This window comes from Anarrhichthys ocellatus, unplaced genomic scaffold, assembly GCF_004355925.1.
Source record: "Anarrhichthys ocellatus isolate YVR2014 unplaced genomic scaffold, GSC_Weel_1.0 scaffold12, whole genome shotgun sequence".
NCBI lineage: Eukaryota > Metazoa > Chordata > Actinopteri > Perciformes > Anarhichadidae > Anarrhichthys > Anarrhichthys ocellatus.
In genome coordinates, this window is record NW_022280042.1 from 9,309,999 (window position 1) to 9,322,508 (window position 12,510).

Here is a 12,510-nt window from a genome sequence, read left to right on the forward strand (position 1 = left end):
AGTTGTTTTGGTATCTAGTCGGTTTTGTTTGTGCACGAACAATTGGAAACGATAGCCATCACTAATCTAATAAGTGTACAGAACTAGAGCTGCAGTTAACAAGTATTATTTCTTGATCAATTACATTTGTTAGTCTTTAAAACTGCTATCACGTAAGACAAAGATAAACAGGCTGTCATTCTGAAGGATTTACAACAATACAAATACAGAATCAAACACATTTCTTTGCACTCAGTACTATCAGCTTGGTTATGAAGAATCGGTCCTCCACACTGAATAATCAAACATGCAAACTGCCACCTTTCAAGCTCACAGAAAGTGTTTGGTATCAACCGATAGACAATGCAGACGAAGTATCACTTGAACACATTTCCCACAAGCCCTGCTTCTTCCTCTCCTGAACAGGACAGCCATGTTGGAAGTCGTTCACTCCTTCCTCCATCTGCCGCCTCCAGAAGCTTTTAAAGTCTTCATCTCGGGGTTGCTCTGGAAGAACAGCGCCCTCCTCCTGTTCTGTGCCGTAAAGCAGTCCAGCAGGTTCCCCTCCAAATCTGAACAGGTGGCTCGTGATGAAAAAAAGACTGCTGGGCCGGCTGACAGCTCTTTCTTATCTTTATTGTAATGCACCGGAATGTATTTGTATTATAAATATGAAGTGAATCCTGGTTAATGTGGCATCAGGTAGAAGCAGAGTCGATCTGGCCCCAGTGCAGCAGCTTAAACACTGCAGAAACACTTCAGTGTTCCCATAGAGTTGCATTGAGCAGAGTGTTTGAGAGCAGAGGGGGACTTTAGCACACCAGATGGACTCTGTCACGCTCCGGCTCGAGGCCTATCTGCCGGCCTCAGAATTTCATTAGTAGCTTGGCCCCGGTCGCAAGTTTGAAGAGCATAAGAGGTTCGATCAAAGGATTAGCAGCACATCTGAAGCAACAAATGGTCCCTCCTGCTTATTTATTTTTTATTTTTTCCTTTTCACACCCTCCCACCTCCACAAAGTGCGTAGACCTGGCCACAATAGAGCAGGGGGGTAGGAGTGTGTGGCAACACAGACGGGCACCCGGGTCTCTTTGTCCAAATCATTCAAATGTTAACATGATAACACAGAGCAGGAGAAGCCTGCTGCTAATGTGTGAAAAATGTGAGTAGAGATGATACAATTCTTTGTTTGCTTTATTGCAAAAATGTCTTTGATTTCCTTTAACCATCACAATCAATACATCAATATCTAAACATGCAATTATCAACATAATCTGATTCGATTGAGTTATTTTAGCTCTTCAGTGGTGTCTGACTCACCTGGAAATGTTATTTTTTTTTTCAATGTCATCTTAATTTTGCTGATGAAGCTTAATGTGAAAGTTGCAGGGTAAAGTGCCCTTCAGCAAGGCATCCTAACCCTAAGTTGTGATTGGTTAAAATAAGGTGGCGGAGGTTAAAATGCCTGCATTTCTCAGGTGGAACAAACGTGAGCACACTTCTTTGGGTTGCTTGAGTGCATCGCTAGGTTAACAATGTGTCCGGTATTTATTTTTTCTCCTCTATTTGATCAATGAACTCAATTACAGCCATGTCCCGAGGTTCCTCTCACCACGGCGCTCTCTCTTCTTCTTCTTCTCCTCCTCTCTCCAATGATGCATCACACGAGCCACACCTGACACCTCCACCGGCCCCCCTAAAACTCTCCTCCATAAATAAGAGGGGCATGGCGGGATCACCCAGGCCTGCTGTTCCTCTCTCTCTCTCCGTCTTCCCTCCCCAACACTCTCCCTTCCTAACAGCTCCAGCGCCCAGCCTCCGTCTGATTCCTCTTCGCAAGGGTAGCCTCTAATAGATTCCCCCAGCGCCCATGTATTATTAATGCTTACTGCTCTCCAAGGTGGCAGTGACAAATAGGGAGCAAAATTCACTGACTTGCAGTGAATGTACTTTTTAGTCATGCTTGAGCTTCCCCTAGTCCATACTGCTGCCAGTTGGAAGATTTCTCTCTTTTCTTCCCCTCCTCTCGCTCTTCATCTTTCTTCTTCTCTACTTTTTCACCAGCAGCGTGGAGGAGAAGTTGACCACAAAAGAACTCAAAAGGGAGAATCCTGGGAGTTCAGTGCAGCACACAGAAGGCCGAGAAAAAAATACCTTTGACTTATTCTTATATATGCATCTGTATACATATTGAAACGCTAATCTTCACCTTGTCCTTTTGTAGCGTGACACCTTCCTGAAGTAACTGTGGGAATGAATTGTCTTGTGATGCGACAGTTTTGCAAAGACATCGTTGTTTGTTTGTGACACACTTTCTGTCAAAGGGCCTGTAGCTAAGTCTCACAGTTACATGGGGATAAAGGGTAGGCATGCAACAGACTCCTCTTTCCCAGCGCCACAGCTCACAACATCCCTCAAGGGACAGCATGTACAGAGGTTAACCCAGATGTGCGTGTCTCTCCGGGCCTTCACCTCTCCCTGATCGCCTACCTGGATGTGACAGGAATAGGAGCAACAAAAACAACGCTCTGAGAAACAGCTCGGCTCACAACCGATCGCACGTTCCTGACCTGTCGCGCTCTTTCACAGATGAGACAGACTTACCTGGAAGTGGTTGCGTGAGTCTCCGTTTGTGTTTTCATTGAATGAAACATATGTCACAAGGTCAACACCTTTATCCAAAGGGCCTCCTGCAGCTGTGAGGGTGTGAGGATGGAGCTGCACAGGGAATGCAACCTTTACATGTGGAACTAAGTCTGTTTCTTTAAGCTTTACAGTTTGGGATTTTGAGCTTTAGAGGCAACCAGGTCATCACTGAGACATTGTATTAATAATGAGATGCTCAGCTACTTTCTCCAAAGGCGATCATACACAATTCTTTGTTAATGTCTGGTTGTTCACAGATGTGGATACTCAAATATAACAGAGAATTGAACCCTGAACCATGGCACCCTGAGAGCCTTGTTTTACATAATAGTACGAGAAGAAAACCAGAAGAAACTGTCACCTGCTTGAACACGTATATTGTATTTTAAACTGAGCAGCGGCAGACCTTTTGTTCACAGCGAATTGAAATATGTTGCCAGTGGAAGTAAAAAGGTCTGCGCATTTAATATGAACCTGTTAATATCTGTTTGATCGAGGTTTAACACGAGCGCACCTCCCCTGACTCTGTCAAGGCTTCGTTCACAGGTTGGCGCTGGTTAAGTTGAAATAAGTAATTACAGTGGCTGGTCAAACCTTTTCTCAACGGTTTGGAGGATGAGGGTGGAGGGTTCGGTGCTCTCTTGTCTCCGAGAAACCCCCCCCATCCTCCTCCTCCTCCTCCTCCCCCGCCTCCGTCTTCATTCGCAGAGCGCCGTGACGCGAGAACCCTCTCTACAGCTGTTCCCCTGTTGATCAATTAAAAACATGCTTTGGTGAAATAATTAGCTGACATTTGCTCCTACTTAACAGATGTTTCTGTGGATTCTGCCTGTAAAAAGTACAGAGGTGGAGGAAAGGGTGTGTGTGGGTGTGTGTGCGTAGGGGGGGGGAGGGCATTTGCACATCTTCTGCACACAAAAAAAGGTTCTCCTGCTTGCATTTCAAAGTTGTGTACGTCTTTTAATGCAATTATGAGAGGTGGGCCCGTCGCTGAGATGATTTGAATGCTAATTTGAGCGTTGATCATGATAGTTAACCATCGTTTACATAATTACACTGTAATTAGCATCCCATTACAGCAATATTATTGGCATTATGCAATTAATTAAACCCAAATATGGATCGTGGCATTGTTTGTTTTGTTTGTTTGTCTGTGCTTCCATAATCGTATATTTTTTCGTTTTGAACCAAACCAAATCCAATGCTCCTGTGCTTCGATTTCCCAAACAAGTATTTTCACTTGGCTACTTTCGGCTGCCTTTGAAGGCTCCTGGAGTTGGAATATTGATTTGGATACCACCTAGAAAACAAAAAGAAACTGTGTGTGTGTGTGTGTGTGAGAGAGAGAATCACAGAAAGTCCTAATCATCTTCTCTACACAGTGTCCTCCTTCTTCATCATCATCATTAATCAAATAAATAGGCTCACATCCCCTCATCCTCTGCATGACATCTTCAGCAGCCAGATGAAATTCCCTCTCCAGAGTGAGGCTAACACACATGGGGAGAGAGGGTGAGGAGGGAGGAGGTGCGGAGGGAAGTGCAGCCTCCCTAATGGCGGACGGCTTGTCAGGATTAGGGCAACGGGGGCTGTAAAATCTACGCCTGATGAGGTGACTAGCTCTCCCTCTCAGCTCCAGCGCCTTACAGATTTGCCCACCTCTCCGGAACTTTCTCCCCTCGCGCTGCCGCCGCCGCCGTGCTTGGTTGCCGCTCTCTCTGTCTCCCTCCTTTTGAAGTCCACTTTTGAGTGCATGCTTGGATGCCATCCATCCCAGCCCCCCGACTTTATGTTTCAGGCTAAATTGGCTGATTTCATTACCATTGGGATGAAGATTGTGCGAGGTTCTTCTTTTTGATTCTTAAAGCAGCTTCTCTTTAAAAGAGAGAGGAAAAAAAGCAGCAGTAGGATGTCAGCACAGGGTGAAGCAGGTGCAAAAGGTTTAACCGTTGCCAGCCGAGACGCCAGGCCAACTCTGGCAGCTAATCCCCGAGGTATTTAATGAACTTTTCTCTTAAACCGCCTCCGCTAATACTCGGAGGCCGCGCTCTTACACGTAGCGAAAGCACTGGAAGCCACAAAGACGGCGATAAGGTTTCTATACCTGTAATGGAGGTTCTAAAGCGTAGGTCCTCCATTTGGAAAAGGGATGATTTGAATTCGCAGCTCTCTTCAACCTCGGGCTTGAAGGTTTTTTCATGAGGAAAAACACTCAAATATAAAACGTGTATTATTGTTGTTATTATTGAGAGGTGGATTGCTAAACCGTTTTGGGAAATCCAGTGAATATGTTCTCTGTGATGCTTGCCGTGCTGGAGATTTTTGAGCTCCCTCTAACCTTTTCTGTGGTCTTATTTTCATGATTTTCATCTATGATTTATTAGCTACACACACACACACACACACACACACACACAGTGCAGAAACACATACGCCAAAGGAAAGATCTCACGAGAAAGGTTGGCTGTCAGAACAATTGGGAGTGCAGGAAAATAAAGCTTCCTCGCTGACGAATTACCTTTCTGCCTTTAATTCCGGAGGTTTTACTCAAACATTAAGTGAACAGGCAGGCAGGCAGGAAAGAAGACAAAAAAAGCAATGAAATATCCCAAGGCTATTTCTTTTTGCTCCAGACGTAGAGAAACAAAATGAACTCCCAAGTTCAGGTTGAGGCTCAGCTTAGCCTCGAGGTTCTTCCAACGAGTGTGTGTGTGTGTGTTGTGAGGAGATTCGGTCTGATTCTCCCTTCCCTCTTCTCTCACCCCTCTCTCTCTCTCTCACACACACACACACACACACACACACATATATATCTACCCATCCTGCTATAAATGAAGTGACAGGACAATTTGCATTACAGTCCTTGACTTGAGCCCAGCATTCACACAGACAAACAAACGTGCACCGACTCACACACAATTACACGTGCGCACACACTGCCTCACACTGCCTCATTCATCATAATCAGCATAAAATCAGCACTTGGTTTCTTTATTTTACCTTACACGTGTTCTCCGTCTGACACCATGAATATGTAGCTGTGGGTTTTTAAGCGCGGCAATATTCAGCGAAAAGGGGGGATGGGGGGGTGTGTTAGTGTTTATGCCCGTTTGTAGTCATGTGTCACGTCTAGTTTGGATCTGGTGGGTAAAGCCTCGGGGTCAGGTGTTAGGTTCAACACTTATGCAGAAATCAGGATGACCTGTACAGCCTCGGGGCTGCAACACCAAACACAACAAACTGACAGAGTCAGGGCGCTAACACTGCCAGGGTGGAATCATGAGTGGAGCAAGGCATTAATCTGGAGTCTGCAGGTTCAGGGTTCAATTCGTCAACGTAATAAGACCTTTTATTTTATTTTATAAGACGTATTGTTGTTATCTTAATACAGGTGTTGATTTAATTGGCAAAGGATGATTTATGACATCACGGAGGAAGTCTTGGAGTTGCCCTATCATGCTAAAGATTCCTGGATATTGCTGCAGCATTGAATGCATCATCTGTGAGAGGAAGACGTAAAAGAGCTGCTGCAAAAGAACTGCATGACCTAAATTACATGTAAAGTCAATTGACTAAAGCTTAAGTTTAGACTGAAATGGAAATCAATCAAATGGTAAAACCTACAGTTTTTTTGTCAAAAAACTCAAATCGAAATGAAATGTCACATCTTCCAAAGCTTGAGACACAGTGAAATCACACATTGTCATGATCTGAAACATGGTGACAGAGAGCTGTGGCCATATGACGAGGCCCACAGAAATGAAGAAACCGCCGGAAGAGAATGTCGTCGGCCTCTCTCTGGCCGTCCGACCGTGGCAGATCAATAGACTCGCCAAGCGTCCGACACTCTGCCTCTCTGACAGAGGCGTGCTGGAGCACGGGGCCGGGAATAAGTCGAGGGGTTCGGGGCGCGCCGCTCCATCATGGCGTGTCACTGCGATGAAATGAGTTGTCTCCAGCCACCAGATCGATGGCTGACATAAGAGCGGCGAGCCGCTGAGAGGGGCGGATGAAGGGAGAAAGAAAAGAAGGGCAGCGGGCCTCCTGAAGTTATTACCTCCACCTCGCTGTCAGAAATCACGGCATGATGCATTACATGTGTTCCCTGTTGTGTAGTGTGTGTGAGAGGAGCACAAACAGAGGGGAACGGGATGAAAAATGTACTTTCCGCTCCATTGGTCTCCCATATACCACTGTGTTCTCACGGACAGGCGGGAGTGTCCCGGCGTACTTTACTTTGTAAATAGGCATCGCTCACCGCAGCGTTCCTTTCAAACTGAAAGATTTACATTCTACATTTGAGCCTTCAAACATCCCTTTCATTCACAGTGAGTATGATAAAGCTGCAGCACAATGAGCGTCGCTGCAGATCATTAAGTATAACTGCTCGTTAAATGTCACTGTTGACTTTGCACCTTGTACTGTCAGTCAGAAATCCATCGTTTGGTTTGTTAAATTTGTAGCTTTATTTCAATTCTACGTTTTTTAAGTGAAGGCAAGTAAATCACTTATCAGAGTTAATTTCACACACACTCACACACACACACACACTGACACACACACACACACACACACACACACACTTGAATGGTCAAAAACAAAGAGGGTGAAATAAGTCTTTAGTGATAAAGACATGTGAATAACAACCCCCAAGTTTACCCTCCGTGCATGTGATGATGAATATCGTTTAAATAAGGGCGGGCCACGCCCCTCGAATCATTTGATGACGATTGATCGTGACATGCAAATTTTTCAAGGGTAATTTCCAAAATGCGCCTCACACGTAACGTCTGGACTTATTAACACAAACGGCGAGGCTTCGTCCCCCCACCTCCCTTTGGCATGCGACGTCGCTCGTCTGCTCCTGGCAATAATAAATCACGGCGTGACAAGTGCCGCACTCTTAACCTTGATGGACTGAGAATCAACGACCCCCTTCAAATAAAGCCTGATTACGCGATTGGCATTGATCATTGCTCTTGTCTTCTTCAATAAGGAGGTGCTTATTCCGCTGCTTTGACCCTGACGTCCGAACCAGAAATAAATAAATAAAATAAATAGCCAGGATTTCAGTTTAGAGAAGCTCTAATTCCTTTAATGACGACGAACTGAACAGCAAGAGAAAACTGCTTTCATTCTGTTAACACTTCATATTATCGCATAGTTTTCAAGTCTCGTCTTAAATATGACATCTAATGGACACTGACTCCACATTGGACTCAGACTGAGCAGCAGCTTCTCGGGTTCAAACGAGCGATGTCATGTCGTTCAGATGCTGCAAACTGGCCTGATTGGATGAATGTCAAACAGCATCTTCACTCAGGAAGTAGTGAAGGAACCAATCAGCACGGAGTACGTCTGGGATCACTTCAGTGGAAATACCTGCTGTGAAACAAAACGATTCATTAGAATGCAGTCACACAATACTTATGTACATTTATTTGATCATATCTGGCACATTTCAGCCTTTAAAAGGGTTAGTTTTTGTATTTTTTTTGTAATGTAGTGACATCATTTCAGGATGCCAATATTCTAATTTTGAAGAGAAACTTCATTTTCGGTTTGAAATGAGGTAATAGCTTATATGACTGATAGACCGGTGTGTTCAGACGGAGTACTTTGTCACGTGAAAGAACAAAAACGGCGTCTGTTTTATTTTTACTGTCATCTCACACCCACCCAGGGAGGCCAGGGGACCCACGGGTGCTACCTCAGGTCCGACGCGCCGACCTGTCTGTCAGTGTTACTCACCGGGGTTTGAATTCGCCGTGACAGGTGCCAATCTGGTGCCGGGGCGATAACGGTGTCACCCAGCCGGCGCTCGGAGGCAACCTTAGCAGCCGCCCTTAACAGATGCAAACATCTGAAGTTGTCGGATAGTTTAGGAACAACAATGCTGTTTATTGCATTGCGGTTGATCCTGAAATGTGTCTCCTGCATTCTTTGTGTTTGATTTATGGGTTCTGAGATGAAGTGATAGCCCGTTTGACGCTTGGATGAATTTTTGTATGTGTTTGTGTGACATTTACCTTTGCTGTCACATGGTTTATGCATGAAGCTCCTGATGCCTTTGGACACAAACGGTTAAGCGGTTAAGTGTGATGCAGCCGTCATATTTACATGAATCTCTCTCTCTGCTTAATATCTTTATCTTTTCATATTCTCCTAATGAAGTTTGGTTTTCTGATGTAATGGATTATCAGTTTAATGCGATGCTGTACAAACAGAAACCTGCTCTGTTTCCCAAAGGAGACAGTTTGCATTTGTGCTCACACAACCCCCTTCCTGTTGACATGGCAGTGTGTGTATGTGTGTGTGTTAGAGGTAGTAACAGGTGTCTGGAGCACCAACACACATACATGTATATATTAGTCCTGTACAATAGATCAAACTGTTCTGTAATCAAGACCACGACAACTACTCTTTTGAGAGCAGTTGTGTAATTATATTACAGACTTATTTTGTTCTGACTTATTACAGAAGACCTGCATGAAGGAATGTGATGTGCAGTGTGGATTCACCATGCACCGGAGGTCTAATGAATAAGTCAGGATAGCTCGACCTCTGCTGCATCCACTCTGAGCATTTGTTTTTGAATCTGTGTCCTCTTGAACGTTCCCTAATACTGTGGAAGTGCAACAATAATAATCATCAGGAGCTGAAATGATCCGAGTTGTTTGCTAGAAGGAGCATCTGCATTGTCGATCCTTGCCGACAGTATCTGACTAACATCTGCTGTACTAGTTCTGCATAGTTGCTGGATGGGTTTGTTTGTTTAATTGTTAGCACTTCACATACACACACACACACACACACACACACACACACACACAGAAGAGCTGAAGTATTCTAGTTGTTTTCCTGCCCTCCCTCTCAGCACATTTCCCTTTACAAGCCTCTCTGCTCCTCCCACACACTGGAGATCAATTTGTCTTGCCGACAGGAATCCATATTTTTCTCATCGCAGGTACCGCTTCTTCCAGGACCCCCCACCTCCTACTCGCATCCCGCCCCCGGTCCACCCCACCATCACCTCTCTGCAACCGTCCATCCACCTCCCAGCCCTCCGATCCCCCATTCGAGTGCAGCTGAATCAGCTCTCGGCCCCAGACAGACTCTAAGAAACCCTTGAAAAGGCCGACACCAGCACACATGCTTGGCCCTCGCACACGCAAACACGCAACTGTCCTCCTGTTCTTTTTCAATTTACAGTGTCTGAGCGGTAAAACCTGCCGGTCCCTGCGGCTCTTTTCCAAAGGTGTTCCATCACTCTGCGGCAAAACCTGAAGGGGAAGAAACTAATGCACTCAAAAGTGGGTAGAAGAAGAAGAAAAAAAGCAGCAGCTTGATATCAACAGGGGAGTGGATGAGGGGGGAGGCATTTTACAACACGTTTTTCTCTCACCGTTGTCTACCTTGGTCTGAGGAAAGACCGGCGGGCTCCCTCGTGGCGGCCGCCGCGATCAATACTACACAAGAGTTGAATTAGACCTCAAGTGGAGCGCATGTCTACCTTGGCGGAGGCAGGGGCCGACCTGAAATCCCTTGAACATTTACTTTCTTTCCACCGAGTTAACCAATAACTGGATGAAATGAGAGGGAAAAGAGCAGCTGTCTTTCCTGTTTCTTATCTCTTCCCTTTTTTTTTCTCCTCCATCCTCTCCCTCTCTGTCTCTTTCTCTCCTTCTCGTCGTCGCTCACGGCGCTCAAACTCTCAGTATCTGTTTTGCTTTAAAAGAGTCACTTGAGCAGAAATGAAATGCACAATTAGCAGATATCCAGAAGAAATGGGACACACGCACATGTGCAAGGAATGCATGCATGTGTAAGCATTGTAACACACACACACACATTTTATCACATATCCTTAATTTAATCATGTACTCTCATTGACATTGAGTCATGCTTCAGCAGCACCCAGGGACAAATGTTTTTCAAAGCAAGAGGATTGTGAGACATCATTGCTTTAATGTAGACATGTTTTAAGTTATTACTGTCTTTTCATCTCCATGTTGTTATTCAGCTGTCAATCAAACAGTGTGGGCGGGGCTGTGTTGTAGCCTGGTGGACATTTAGGGGTTTTTGGAAGTTTTTGAATCTCTGCCTACCGATAGACTGCATTCTTCCAGTGTCATAGCAGAACAGCCTTTAAAGAAATATGTATTAATGGATTTCACTGCGATTTATGTTTGAAATGAATGCAAATTTGTGCTTTTTTCTGCTGCAAGAGGAAATTATTCCCCTCAGTTTACGGTGCATGTGCTTCTCTGTGATTCACACAATACAAATCTCAGACCGTCTGATCATAAACGATCAATGTTGTGTTGCAAATTGCATTTTAAAATATTTTTATAATATTGTCTGGGGAATAATGTTCATATTTATTTAAAATCAACACCGCCTAGGTCTCTAAAAGACATCGTGGTTTATTTAACACTTTGTAAACATCTGTAATATGTAACTCAACGTGTAACTGAACAGTGTGACACGTGAGGAGTGATACTGACTTTGTTCTGTTGGCAGGACATGTGTTTAATCATCGTCATCTCTCCGTCCACCTCTCGTCTACCTGCCCTTCTCCTGGTGAATCAGTTAGGTGCCTTTTTACTACCAGATGCCTCCTAGTGAATTTGGGTCAGGAACACACACACACACACACACACACACACACACACACACATACACACAGTCCCTCTCTCTTGGATCAATAGGAGGCACTCAGTGTAGCTGACGCCCTCCCACACCTGATACTTCACCCGAACACCCTACACACACCCCCCGCAACACACACACTCCAACCTGGCGAGGGACCAATTACACCAACCAGAGGGAATTACCCAGAGTCCCCCCCTTGTCTGGAGTGACATCTCCAAGGATTACAGGTACTTAGCTCCCATTATGTCTGCTCTATTACCTGCCCGCCGCCTCTTAACACACACCAACCTCCTTTGTGTTCGCCTGTTTGCACAACAATCCCTCCCATCGGCCTGCTACCTTTTCACTTCTCAATGGCCGCTTTGTGGGATGGAGAAAGGTGTGTGTGTGTGTGTGTGTGTGTGTGTGTGTGTAGGAGGGGGCGGCGAAGAGTCACACACACTTTGTTACTCCTACTCACTTCTCTCTCCAGGTACATGCCGTCTTACTTCTCACACTTACAGTTTTTGTTAACACACAAATGTGCTCGCTTAGTCTCTCACACACACTTTCTTTCTCTCTCTGCACCACACACACACACACACACACACACACACACACACACACACACACCTGCCCACTCTTGTCAAACAATCTCTCCGTATAGTGAACATACACACACACACTTTTCAATTAAAGAAGCCCTTTTTGGTAAGCATACACACACACACTCATAGTGTACAATTACAAGCATGCAAACAGTTTTCCTCTGCACACACACACACACACACACTCATTTGTGCAAACACTCAACGCATCAACACACCTGTATGCACACTCGGTGCTCATACACCCACTTCATCCTCACACACCCTCACTTGTACAAATTATCTCCTTGTTGCCTGACACACGCTCATATTATCTATATCAGATACACACTTCCTCCGAGCACACACTCATAAACATTCAGTCCCACACACACACACACACACAGACTCACTCACTCCCAGAGAGGTAAGCTGATCTCTCTGACAGACAGACGACTGGCAGCGTGGAGAGCTGACGGCACTGAGAAGGTAATTACCCGTGACAGCCGTACCTGTGTAGGTTTCACCTCCTCCTCCTCGCCTCACTCCAACCTGCAGTTATCACAGTTACCATCTCACCGCAGCCGCTGAAGAGATTTAATTGGAAGATTAAGGTGTTTTAGGCATCGATTCCATGTCGACTCTGTTTATCTCCCCCCCCCCC